Genomic DNA, 13678 nt, shown 5'->3' with positions numbered 1-13678 from the left:
TGCCCAGAGAAAATTCCAGGCCCCCTCCTGTTTGATGAGCAGCTGCCTCAGTTCCTGTGGACCCTGATAATAATCCCCACTGGGCTCTGAGAGCATATGAATGTGTCTCTTCCCTGCAACCCAGACTCAGGGTTGGGGAGGATTTTTAGCCCGGTTCCCTGGAAAACAGAATCTAAGAGTACAGCTTGCGTATGGATGTGTTATTGGGGGTGCAAGCCCAAGGCAGCAAGAGTGAGAGCAGAGGGGGAGTGAAGCGGGGAAGGAAGGGGAACACATACGATATGTTGCACACAGAGCTGGTCACGCATTGCTGCAAACACAGCTGGTTCCCCAGTCACCCAACAGGCGGCACAGAGCCTCTTTATCTCTAAATAGTTAGGGAGGAAAAGGGCAGACAATTGAAGGGATGTCTCCTTCCCATCTCCTGTCCCTCATCTGTCAAAGTATGCCCACGGGGCACGAACTGACCACACTTCCCCACTGTGTCATGGGGCTGCTAGAGCAGCCAGGGTCTCTGTGGGTGTAGCCCAGTCTGAGCACCTGCGGGCAGTCTCTCCTTCTCAGTCGGCACCGTGCAAAGGAAGTCCTTGGTCAGTGGCTTTGACAGGAACCGGCTCTTTCCAGCTGTGAGAATGTAGTGAGTCGTGGCTAGGGCTGCTCTGGGCAAGAAGCAAGGCCGAGGCCCGCATATGCAGATGAGGCTGAATGGATCTGGGGAAACTGGGTCTGGTAAGAAGGTTCCCTGGGGGAAGTGTCTGCTAAGCTGATTTTGGAGGATGAATTGATTATTGCCTGATAAAGGGATTGAGAAAGCCGACTGTGCAGAAGTCCCTTCATGTATGGAATCCTGGAGAAATGAAAGCATGGTTTCGATTCCAGTAAGTCTGAAGTTTGGGGCTTAGGAGAAAAATGTTGAGAGATGAGACTGGAGAGCTGGTCACAGCCTCGTGTACCAGGCTGTCTGGTTAAAATGCTCTTGGTTATGGTTCATAGAAGACCCCCCAGTTCAGCTGATTTAATTGACAAGGACATTTTACAACGTCACAAACTGAAAGTCTGGAGGTGAGTGGCTCCAGGCTTGCTTAGTTTAATGACTCAACCATGCCATCAGATTCCTTCCATCTTTCTGCTCTACCATCTACAGACTAGCTCTCCTCCTGGTTACAGAATGACTGCCACAGTTCCAAGCATCACATTCAGATACATCCATCAGAAGATGGACCTAACACCCTGCCTGGTACTTTATAGAGGTGGTTATCTCCCTGGGATTTCTATTTTAGAACAAGGAAATAGTTCACAGAAATTCCCCAGCAGAACTTTTGGCAATTTTCATGGCCTAGAATTGCATCTTGTCCAGGCCCCAACCGGTCACTGGCAAGAGAAATGGATTGCCCTGACTGGTTTATATTAATGAGGATTTACCTCTGAGCTAGAGGTACAGTCACCTTTGTTAAGAGTTGATACTTGAATAAATTTGGGGTTCTTTTAATAAGGAAGAAGGGGACTAGGTGATGGGTAGATGTGTTAATTAGGATAGCAGTCCTGCTGTTGTTACAGAAACCTGACATTACAGCACCTGAAACAAAAGAGCAGTTTTTCTCTCATGAAACAGTCACAGAGTCAGGAGCCCAGGCTCCCTCCAACTCGATCCACTATGCCTAGGTGGTGCCCTGACATTGATACTGCAAGATGGTACACCAGCCCCTGCCTTCCAGCCCACGGGAAGGAGTAAAAGGACAAAGAAAAGGCGTTCTCTTCCTTTTAAGAGTATGACATAAAATTGCACATTCTGCTTCTGCACATTACATTGGCCAGGACTTAGTCGCATGTGTGATATTGTGACTTATAATAAAAAATATATATTTGGTCTTCATCTCTGTTCCTGGCACAGAGCTCCTAAAACCCTTGGAATCTCAAGTGATGAGAGCAGCAAAGGTGTCTTGTTTTGTTAGGGAGGTGACTTTTGGAAGCACCTGAGGGTGGGAGCTTGTTGCTAGAACCAACCTCATGATTAGAGGGTTGGAACTTTCAGTCCCACCCCCCGACCTCCAGGGAGAGGAGACGGGCTGGGGATTGAGTTCGACCACCAATGGCCAATGATTTAATCAATCGTGTCTATGTATGTAATGAGGTCTCCATAAAAACCCAAAATGATGGGGTTTGGAGAATTTCCAGTTGATGAACACATGGAGATGCAGAGAGCATGGAGCTCTTGGAGAGGGCATGGAAGCTCTGTGCTCTGTCCCACACACATTGCCCTGTGCATCCCTTCCATCTGGCGGTCCCTGAGTTATAGCCTTTTATAGTAAACTGATTCTAGCGAGTAAAATGTTTCTCTGAGTTCTGTGAGTCGCTCTAGCAAATTAATTGAACCCAAGGTGGGGATGGGGGGTGTTGGAACCTCTGATCTATAGCTGGTTAGGCAGAAGCACAGGTGACAACCTGGACTTGCAATTGGCATCTGAATGCGGGGCGTGGTGAGGAAACTGAGTCCTTAACCTGTGGGATACGGCACTATCTCCAGGCAGATAATGTCAGAATTGAGTTGAATTGTAGGACACCCAGCTGGTGCCTGAAAATTGCTTGGAGGTATGGGAAGAAAACTCTCCACACATTGAAATTGGTTCCAGCATTGTACATGGCCACATATAACAGCAAAGGAGGCTGGGAAATGTAGTCGTTATCCTAGATAGCAAGCATCCTGCTAAAAATAAGTGTTTTATTACTGTGGAAAAGAAAGAGAATAAGTGTTAGGAGGCAGTCATCAGCCTTTGGCATAGCAGGCAAACAACATTATCTGCTCTATGGGCTCCATCCTAATTGTGAGGCATTATTCATGTGATTACTAATTACATGTTTGTATTTCTAAATATACCCTGAGGTTTTTTTTGTGAGCAGGTGCTACATCTGTCCAGCACATGCTCAGTGCTAATTGTTAAATGACTGACTGAGTAAAGAAACTGAATCTATTTCAGGAGTCCAGCATAGTAGTCCCATGCTGATAAAGAGCGTTTCACTAGAAAATGTTCTTTCCTGATCTCCATTTTCAAAGCCACTGTTTATAAAAGAGTCATGAATAATGAAACCGACATCCATCAAAGGGAAGCTTCCGTCTGGCAGAAATGAAGGGCTAGGAGAGAGCTAATGGGTCTGTAATGCAATTTAGTGCCAATAAAATGGTGCGATATTAAATTCAAGGCCGTGGGATTTACGTTATAAATCCAACACAATTAGAGAGTAAGAACCCTATCTCCCACGTGCTCAGTTCCTCTGGTTTGAGTCATTTTATGGACACAGACTTCCCACAGACATTGCCTGGTGATGTCATGGTGAGAATTTTGACAGTCATTACATTTCTGGCTGGAGGGCCAGCGGGGCCAAAGAGACTCAGAACTGAGTGGAACATAAAATCACCGGCTTCAGTAGGCACAAAGTTAATGTGCCCCTCATCCCTGCCTCCTGCTGTGAGAGCTGGTGATAAGGTCAGCCTCTCCTGAGTGTTCCCCACTCAGCAGGCAATGTTCTACTCAGGCACTTTACATGATGTAACCCATTCAGCCCTCACCACACAGAGCAACCTTATGAGGGAGGCCTATCTTTACCCATTGTGTAGCTGGGGAAACTGAGGCCTAGACGCAGGATACATACTTTGCGTGAGGTCAGAGCGCCAGAAAGTGGCAGAGCTGGGATTCAAACCCACGCTTCCTGTACTGATATTTTTAACCACCGCACAAACTGCCTGTAGTCAGTTCTTTCCAAATGGGCATCTGGTGATGTTTTCCGGGGTCTGGGGCAACAGAGCAAAATAAGACACGTGAAAGGCATTTTTCATAAAGCTCAGTTCCCAGGGGGAGTCTCGTCTCGCAGGGTAGGGACATTTCAAAGTCAGCACATAGCAAAACAACATCTAATTTAGTGCAAATTACCCATGATAGAGCGGCTTAGGGGTTCGGATCACACATTGTCAAAACGCATTGAGCGGTGCACTCCAAACTCAGGCATTTCCCCGTATCTAAATTTTCCCTCAAAAAAATTACAAACACATATTGGATTCTAATGAGTGATATGCACGCTGAAGTGTACGGCCTCAGCAGTTGCCTTTGAAATGTATCAGAAAATAAGATGGGCTGATTGATGGGTGGAGAGAGGGATGGATGAACAGACAGACAAGAGAGAAAGCAGTCAAGTTAAACATTCATGGTAGAGTTTAAGAGGTGGGTATATCGATGTTCTCAGTACAATTCTTTCGGTTTCTCTGTATATTTGAAAAACGTTTTTAATATAATGTTGAGAGAAAAAAAATACATTTGAAAATCTTTTAGGAAGTTGCTATTGTGGAAACTGATATTCTGTCTCCCACTGGCCATCACAGTCAGAGTTTTCTCCAGCATTGAAACCAAAGTTTCAGCAGCTGAGCCCCTGATGAAGGAGTTGGTTTGAGTTCATGGGCCAAATTGTAGGAATAATATGTACCTTTAGCCACCCAGCTTGAAGTAAAGTGATGAATGAGGTTGTCCATGCTATTTAAAGAACTCTCTCCCACACCCCAAAGCATGTTTATGTAGCTGTGAACTAAAATTCACATTTTATGGCAAGACAAGAAAAATTTAAACATAAAACCTTTTTCTCTGCCCTTTTGGCCTCCTCTCTCCCCTCTACGGTGCGTTGTTTATCTGCATTAGGCATCAACCAAACCTCCCCATTGGTAGAAATACCTGTTCAGCCATACAGAGCAGCATTCTCCCAGCATCAACAAGACAATTCCTTAGGAGATAACATTCCTTCTTAATCTTGTAAGGGGTCATGATGACCCAAGACCCACTATTCTGCGACTGCTAAATTGTGAAACTGTCAATAATACGCCATTTAAGTTACAGCTCTCTGTCTCAAAAACTTATATAATTGTGCTTTGACCTCTAACCAAGGGAACAGTTCTCAGCTTTCTGAGAGGCTGTTCCCGGCTTACAGTCCTCAATTTGGTTCAAATAAAATTTTCCATTTCTTTCTTAGAACGACTGATTAAAGTTTTTCATCAACAACTTAAACTTACATATGATATGGTTCTAATATAGTCATTTTAAAAGTTTGTCCGTTAAAAGCACATCCTTCCACTCTGTTGCATGTTAAAGTAACCATTTTCTTCTAAGGAGAAATTGATAGTAATGATATTCATGGGATGGTGGTTTCTTTCTTTTTATAAATTTATTTATTTAGTTTTGGCTGCGTTGGGTCTTCGTTGCTGCACACGGGCTTTCTCTGGTTGCAGTTAGCGGGGGCTACTCTTTGTTGTGGTGCACGGACTTCTCACTGCGGTGGCTTCTTTTGTTGTGGAGCACGGGATTCAGTAGTTGTGGCACACGGGCTCAGTAGTTGTGACGCACGGGCTTTGTTGCTCCACGGCATGTGGGATCTTCCCAGACCAGGGCTCGAACCCATGTTCCCTGCATTGGCAGGACAGATCCCTAACCACTGCGCCACCAGGGAAGCCCATGGTTTCTTTCTTTAAATGCTAACAGAAAAATGAAAAGTTGGCAATCCTGGGCCACTCGAATGTGGGCAGGGCTTTTATCTGTCTCATGCCCCATTATTTCCCCAATGCCTGGCACTAGAGTCACTCACTGAATAAATATTTGTTGAATTCATTTTACAGGCCTGTGAAATCTGAAGGGTTGGGGAGAAGAAAAGCCTGCACCAAGATGCAAGCAGTCATTACTGAACCCATGGGCTGCTCTGTGGTCGGCCCCGTAGAGACGTCCTGTGATCATCTGTTTGAGGACATAGTCATCAAGGCATTCCAACCGGCAAGAGCAGAATGGCAGCCTGGCCAGGATGCCCCAGTGCAACACACACTCCGTACATTTCACTTGGGATGTCTTTCCCACAAGGAGAGAAAGCATTGCTCTGTGTTGCGCCTCAAAAGCCAAGAGGACCCTGTGTGTTTTGACACCCAAAGGAGGGTCACTGGCGATTTGCATCTCTGTTAGATGAGGAGTAAAAGAGACTCTGAAAAGAAACACAGCAGAGAGGAGCCCGGGACTGCCAAGACTGCAGGGATTTTCAGAAAAGATGCTAAAAGTGTTGTAACATACTAATGTAATGATGAGCGGATCTGGTGGAAACATCTGACCTGGAAAAGGTGCCTGGTTTTGAATATTGGTCACTTTTTTTGGTGGTATCTTAATCTCTTCATGGGGATCCAAACCTCTACCAGTTACAGCTTTTCCTATGAGTCGAACAGAGAAGCCCCATCCCTAAACCGAACCCCACAAGGTTTAAAATTTGGCCATTTGTACCTCTAAGGTGGTTCAAAAGAAAGTATTGGGTTGGCCCAAGAATTTGTTCGCGTTTTTCTGTTGACGTCTTACGGAAAACCCCAAATGAACTTTTTTGGCCAACCTCATACTTAGAAACGAAGTTAGAATATATGGAAGTGGATGGAAACTGTTAAGGTCTGGAATACAGTCGGAGCACTTTTCATTTATGTGACTTTTGCAGGGGACCCGCCCATCTACCCTTGGGTCTGGAGCACATGCCTCCTTCTCGGTGAGTGTAAGACAGAAGGTGGAAATCCGCTGTCCCCTCACCCTATCCCACTGCCACCTGCTGGGGGTAACATATTTAAAGCTTGCCATTTCCCTTCAACACGGTCCCAAGAAACAACCCCTTACAGTGCTCAACCAGAGAAATACAGTGATGGGTTCCAGCCTTGGAAAAAAGAAGCTGGGTGTATGGAGGCAGAACCATGCTGTATATTCCAGGAATTTAAGAAACTATTTCAAGGGTATCTTTGCCAATTCGTGCGTTTCACCGCCTCTGCTGACATTGGACCCTCCCCCATTGCATCCCCACACTGTAAAGAGTGGGGAGCATGTTGCTCACTTTCTCTGCAACTGTAGTAACTCTCAGCCTTTGGGGCATTTTGGTCAATTGCAACTTGGAATGCTCTCGCTCCAGGGTCTGACTCTCTTCACCTGACCCGTGTGAACCCATCGCAGATGTAGATGTGATTCCTAAGTCTCTGAGCGCTGGTATCGCCAACGATCTCCGGAGCAGCCTGCCCAAACCTCCTCCCCAGCTCAGCCTGACAGTGGTCCACACTGTCCCTTCTTCGTGTGGCTTTCTTTCTTTTTTAAAAAATAAATTTACTTTATTTATTTTTGGCTGCATTGGGTCTTCGTTGCTGTGCGTGGCCTTTCTCTAGCTGCAGCGAGCGGGGGCTACTCTTCGTAGCGGTGCGCGGGCTTCTCATTGCGGTGGCTTCTTCTGTGGCGGAGCTCGGGCTCTAGGTGCGCGGGCTTTAGTAGTTGTGGCATGTGGGCTCAGTAGTTGTGGTGCACGGGCTTAGTTGCTCTGCAGCATGTGGGATCTTCCCGGACCAGGGCTTGAACATGTGTCCCCTGCGTTAGCAGGTGGATTCTTAACTACTGCACCACCAGGGAAGCCCCTTCGTGTGGCTTTCCTAAGGTCCCCTTCCCTCGGATGGGAATAAAGTAAGAGGTATGAAGTGACTCTCAGGACGACGGGCTCTCAGCCTTAGCTGCCACCCAGGACGGGTGTCTTTTTCTCCTCTCTCCCCCTCCCATCTTTCCTATACTTTAGGCTGGGCTTTAATTGATGACATTAAATTGAAAATTTGCAGATAATTTTCCTTTGGACAATATCTCATCCCCCCAGCAAACACTTAACACTGTTAGTAACATCCTTATCACCTTAAGTAGCTTGGAATTGCAAAATATGCTTTATGTCCCTTTACTTTGATGAATACCAATAACTTTCTATTTCACATATAGTAACTCTTCAAATACCTCAAATATTTCCATGGTCCTCCTGAACCTTAAGTGAAATCATTACTAAATGTTGTGGCTCTTAAAGGGTGGGGGATGGTGATTTCACTGAGAGCCCTTTCTACCTGCCAAGGAAATGGAGTTGAGAGAAATTCAAGGGGATGAAATTGTAGATCTTAAGAATTATTCCATGTTGAGGGCGAGGCTGAAGACAGAGGCAAGGATGGATTTGGCCTCTAGTTTAGGCAACTGGTAGATCTTTTAATCTCCCACAACTGGCACTTTATCTGGCACAGGGCAGATGTTAAGTACGTATTTGTGAAGGAAAAAGACCCCCCAAACCAGTCACTTCCTTGATTTGATTCCCGTATTTCTGTCCTACGTTCTGATTGTTTTCCTAGTCATTCAGCCTGAAACTCATCATTGACTCATCTTTCTTTTAGGTTCTGTATTAGTTAGGGTTCTCCAGAGAAGGAGAACCAAGAGGAAGTGTAGAGAAAAAGGAAGAGACTCATGTGATGAGGGAGGCTGACAAGGGCCAGGATCTGCAGTCAGCAAGTCAGAGACCTGGGAGAGCCGATGGTGTGGTTCCCGTGTAGAAGCTGGTGGCTTCAGACCCAAGAAGGTCCGGTGTTTTCCATTCGAGTCCAAAGGCAGGAAAAGCTTGTTGTCCCAGCTCAGCAGCCAGGCAGGAGGAGTCTTCACTCAGGAGTCAGCCTTTTGTTCTATTCAGGCCTTCAGCTGACTGGATGAGGCTCACCCACCTTGGGGAGGGCCCCTGCTTCACTCAGTCCACGGAGTCAAATGCTAATCTCAACAAAAACCACCCTCACAGAAACACCCAGAATCATGTTTGACCAAAGGTCTGGGCACCCCGAGACCCAATCAAGTGGACGCATAAGATTGACCAGCAGGAGTCCTTTCCGATTAGCCAACAAGTCCAGCTCTTCTTCTGGAGAGGAGCTGTCTATGCAGTCAGTATCCTGGCAGGAGAGAGAGGGACACGCAGTAAGGGGTAACGGAAGGGAGGTGAACGATGGGATTATTCAGAAGCTCCAAGGGCCTGGGAAAGCCCGAAGTGCCGGGCACGGCTCAAAGCACTTGCCACACACTACCTTGAAAAACCTCCACGGCTTAATTCACATACCATAGAATTCACAGATATAAAGTGTACAGTTCGATGGCTGTTGGTATAGTCACAGTTGTGCAACTATCACCAGGGTCAGTTTTAGAACATTTTCATTACCCCACCCCCCACTCCTCCCAGCCCCAGGCAATCACTAATCTACCCTCTGTCTCTATAGATGTGCCTGTTCTGGACGTTTCACGTAAGTGGGTCATACGTTGTGTGGCCTTTGCGATCGGCTCCTTCCACTTGGCTTATTGTTTTCGGGTTCATCCATGACAGCCCTGGTGCCATCTTTTTACAAGTGGGGAAATTAAGGCACAGAGAGGTTAGGCAACACCTGGTAAGTGGCAGAGCAAGAATTCAGACCCAGGTGGTGTAGACCATCTTGTTATGCTGCCTGTCAACCCAGAGTCCCCACCCAGGTCGTCATCCAACATCAGGGGAGGCTACAGTAATGTCCCCCCTGGTCTCAGCCTTCCAGCCCATCTGGAACCCACTGCCCCACTTGCATCCACTCAAGTCTTGTCCCATCACGACTTCCTGGGCTCAGGGGATATCAGGCCTTTTGATCTGCCCGACATCTGTTCTCCCTTCTGGTAAGAGGACTCTGGCTTCCTTTGGGGGAACCACCTTACCCCACTCTTGACCCATGTGGCTTGGGTGGAGTTGTCCCCACTCCACCCACTTCAGGAGCAACCATGTAACCAGGCATGGCCAATGAGATTAGTCTCAATCCTCCAGGCCAGGTTGAGGGCCAGGCATGTGATCCAATTGGAGGAAAATGAAGCTAGAGGTGGAGGAGGGCTGTATTTTGGATTCTGGGAAAACAAAATTTTCTCTTTCTTCTGCAGAAGCTAGAGGAAAAGACCCTCATCCTTCTTTTGGATGGAGGAATGCTAGGAGGTGATGTATGGAAATGCTGCATAACAATAATTATGTGGCCATACTTGAAGAGGGACTTGGGGGCCACCATGAGCCTAATATCAACCCTGTGGAAAGCAAAGAGAGGAGAGAGAGAAGCCAAGTGTTTGGTTTGAGCTCCTGGATCAAACCATACCTGAAGAACACCCTATGGATTTTTCATTTAGCAGAACTAACAACTTCCTATTAAAGCAAAGGTGAGATGTTGTGTTGTGTCTCTTCTAAATAATATAAAAAGAGGAGTGTGAATTTCATGTCCTAAAATTCCTTTATTCCACAGTACTTAGAATAATATGCTACCTTAAAGCATCCAGATGACTGAGATAATTATTCTTTTTAATGCCCATGTTGTCTTATTTAAGCACACATACAGGAAGTAAGTGCAACAGGTGGCATCTCCACGCAATTTTTTTTTATTGTTTCAGTAAAGCCAGTTGGAAGTTAGGCATGGAAAATACCGCACAAAGGCTGCTCGCCCAGCAGTACAGGGAGCACTGCTGTTCACCACTGCTCCCACCTGATGAAGACAACTTGGTCTGGAGTATGTTTCCAGCTGTCATGGCACCGAATGGGCTGGAGAAAACTGGAACTACAAGTCACATCTTAGCAGAAGGCAGTGCCGGAGAAGTGGTGCAGTGTGGAAATCTTAAATCAGCCCAGAAAAATAGGATGTAAAGCAGGGGAAAGGCATCCATTTGGAGGCAGGTTTAAAATAAAGTCCTTGTGGAATTATACCATTGATTCTTAACCATGGCTGCACATCAGAGCTGCTGTATGCGTTTTTAAATTATATTCCTACCTTAGGCCCTGCCCAGAAGCTTCTGCTTCACTAGGACTGAGTGGAGCGGGAGCATCTGTAGATTTTTTTTTAAATCTCAAGAGTTTATTCCGATGTGCATGCCCAGTTAGGAACTCCAGGAGCAAGCAGTATGAAATTCTGTATAACCTTGGAAATGCTGAGGTTAACAAAAAAAAAAAGAAAACAGGAAGAAAGGATCATGAAAAGAAATTCTCAAAAAACAAAACACAGGGCTTCCCTGGTGGCGCAGTGGTTAAGAATCTGCCTGCCAATGCAGGGGACAAGGGTTCGATCCCCGGTCCGGGAAGATCCCACATGCCACGAAGCAACTAAGCCCGTGTGCCACAACTACTGAGCCTGTGCTCTAGAGCCCACGAGCCACAACTACTGAGTCCACGAGCCACAACTACTGAGCCCACGCACCACAACTACTGAATCCCACGTGCCTAGAGCCCGTGTGCCACAACTACTGAGCCTGCACTCTAGAGCCCATGAGCCACAGCTGCTGAGCACGCGCACCACAACTACTGAATCCCACGCGCCTAGAGCCCGTGCTCCACAACGAGAGAAGCCACCGCAATGAGAGGCCCGCGCACCAAAACAAAGAGTAGCCCCTGCTCGCCGCAACTAGAGAAAGCCCGCGTGCAGCAATGAAGACCCAACGCAGCCAAAAATAAATAAAACAAACAAACAAACAAAAACCACAGCAGCAATGAATAAAAAGCGTTTCAAAGGACAAGAGTAGAGACATGGTCATGTGTTACGTGTTTGCCAGGCTTTGGGGTGCAGATGGACAAGAGGACTGAAGGGCACTCACAAGGTTGACCCTCCCTCCCCACTTCATACTTACGTCCAGAAGTTTCTAGGTGTGCTCATACTGAGATCAGGAGGATCGTGTTACTACTTGTAATTACTTTTGCTCCATTCTATGAGTCCACGTGATTTTTTAGCGTAGATTAGTTTATCAAACGTCAGCTGAGGGCCTGCTAAGCTCCAGGTGTGGGGACAGCCCTTGACTTTGAGAAGCTCGCTGCCAGCTTGGAGAGATGGTAGGAAAGCAGGTAATGACGGGATGCAATACAAATGCAAGAAGCTGACCGATGGGGGATGGGAGATGCGGTGTGGTATGACTTCCTCTATGAGCTGGGGGTTTAGAAGGGCAAATAGCCTTCATCAGGCAAAGCGCTGAGCACGTGGGTGGGAGGAAGGCGTGTGTCCAGGGAGCAGCACGACCTAATGAATAAACATTCAGTGAGACTCCTCGGACACTGCTTGACGCTTGAAGCCGGTTTCATCGTGTGGTACCCCTAGAGGGAGACTAACCGACCTCCCCTGTGTTTTCCTCTCCCTTTTCTGAAAAAGAAATTGCGTCCTCCCTGTTAAGGACGCTGAAGTCAGTGGGCCCGCGCAGCCAGGAGCAGCCAGGTGAGCCCGCCGCATCTCGCAGTGTGTGAACGAGACGTTCCACTCCCGTCCTACAGCGGAGATCCGGAGGCCGGATTATCAGCACTCCTAGCAATGACCTGGTCTCGCCCGCCGGGCGTGTCCCCGTGACGTCTGGCAGGGCCTGGCGGGTCGGCGGCCGGCCGCGGACTCGGAATGCCGGCGCGAGGGCGCCCTCTGGTGATGGTGGCGGGCGGGCGCCGGAAAGCCCGAGACCTTCCTCAACCTTGGCGCGCCCGGGAGCAGATCTACCTACAGGATCCGTATCAAAGGCCCGTGGGGTTCAGTCACAGCCCTGCCGGGCTGCCATTTCGGTAACGGGAGTGGGAGGAAGCACGTCCCCGAAGGCAAAAGGAGCCTTTTAAACCTTTGAAAACATATTCAGTAGAAAAGTGCTTTGTGCTCCTGCAGAGCCAGAGAGAGCGATTTTTTTTTTTTTGAGAGAGCGATTTTGAGGAAAGGTTTCTTTTGTTCCTCGCGGTTGGGAAAGGTCACGTTTTCTTCTCCCCAAATCACCCGGATCAAGAGACCTTAAGGAGGCCCAGGGGTGACGGTCCAGAGCTTTTATTATATGGTCAAAGAAGTCTGGGATCTCCAGAAAGTTTAAAGACCCCAAGGGGTCCCTCCTCTGGAAATTCCATAGAGACTGTGTTCAGAGGTGGTCCCTGAAGCATTAGCGGTCCCCCAGTTCTGTTAATAACCCCAAATGCCCATCGCTGGGGGTCGAGAGTACGTAAGAGGCGGAGGGGCTTCGTGGTTAAGTTCTAGCCTCTCCAGCACCTAGCGTTTCCTCCTGTGCGGCGCGGGGGTCGGGAGAGCTGCGCTGGGTGGGGCGGTGTGGGAGCCGCCGGGTGCAGCTGTAGGGCAGTGCAGGTGGACCTGTGTGTAGCGCTGGCGCAGGGTCGCGTGACGGAGGTGGCCCTGAGGCAAGGCAGCAGCCAGCCGGCGGGGCGAGGTGGATCGCAGGGGCTGACTTGAAAAGGTGGCCAATATGGGTCACGAAGTGGAAAACGCACGTATCAAGGCAAGATGCCCAGTATTACTCCGTTTGGGGAACAATACAAACCCAAAACTGTATACGTATGGATAGACTTTTTGAGTCTGGAAATGAACACAGTGACTATTAATAGTGGTTACTTTTAGGGAGTAAGTTTGAAAGGGGTGCTTTTTTTTCTTTTTAATGTACAGGCAGTTTATATTGTTGGTTTTTGGGTTTTGTTTTGTTTTAGTTTATATTGTTTTTGAGGCAAGTGTTACTTTTGGAAGTGAGGGGGAAAAGGGAATGTGGCAGATTGCTAATAGTTAATCACAAGGTAAGGCAAGTGGTCTCAGTTTCCTGGTAATCAACAAACAGGGAGATATGCTTGTCACTGTAAATACCCTTTAACTCTTGGAATATTTCACCATGTGCATACATCCACTATTCATTACAAAAATAGTTTTAATTTTTAAAAATACAGGGCAATTTAACCTTGTATTTAGCCCAACAAAAATTCACTGAGTGTCAGGCACTGTACCAAGCCCTAAAGATAAGGAAATGCCTAAGTGGTCTCTACCTTCCCGGAGTTCATGGTCTAGTTCGGTGCTTCTCAAACTGTAATG

Source organism: Pseudorca crassidens, chromosome 15 (genome assembly GCF_039906515.1).
Source record: "Pseudorca crassidens isolate mPseCra1 chromosome 15, mPseCra1.hap1, whole genome shotgun sequence".
NCBI lineage: Eukaryota > Metazoa > Chordata > Mammalia > Artiodactyla > Delphinidae > Pseudorca > Pseudorca crassidens.
This window is presented reverse-complemented; position numbering follows the sequence as displayed.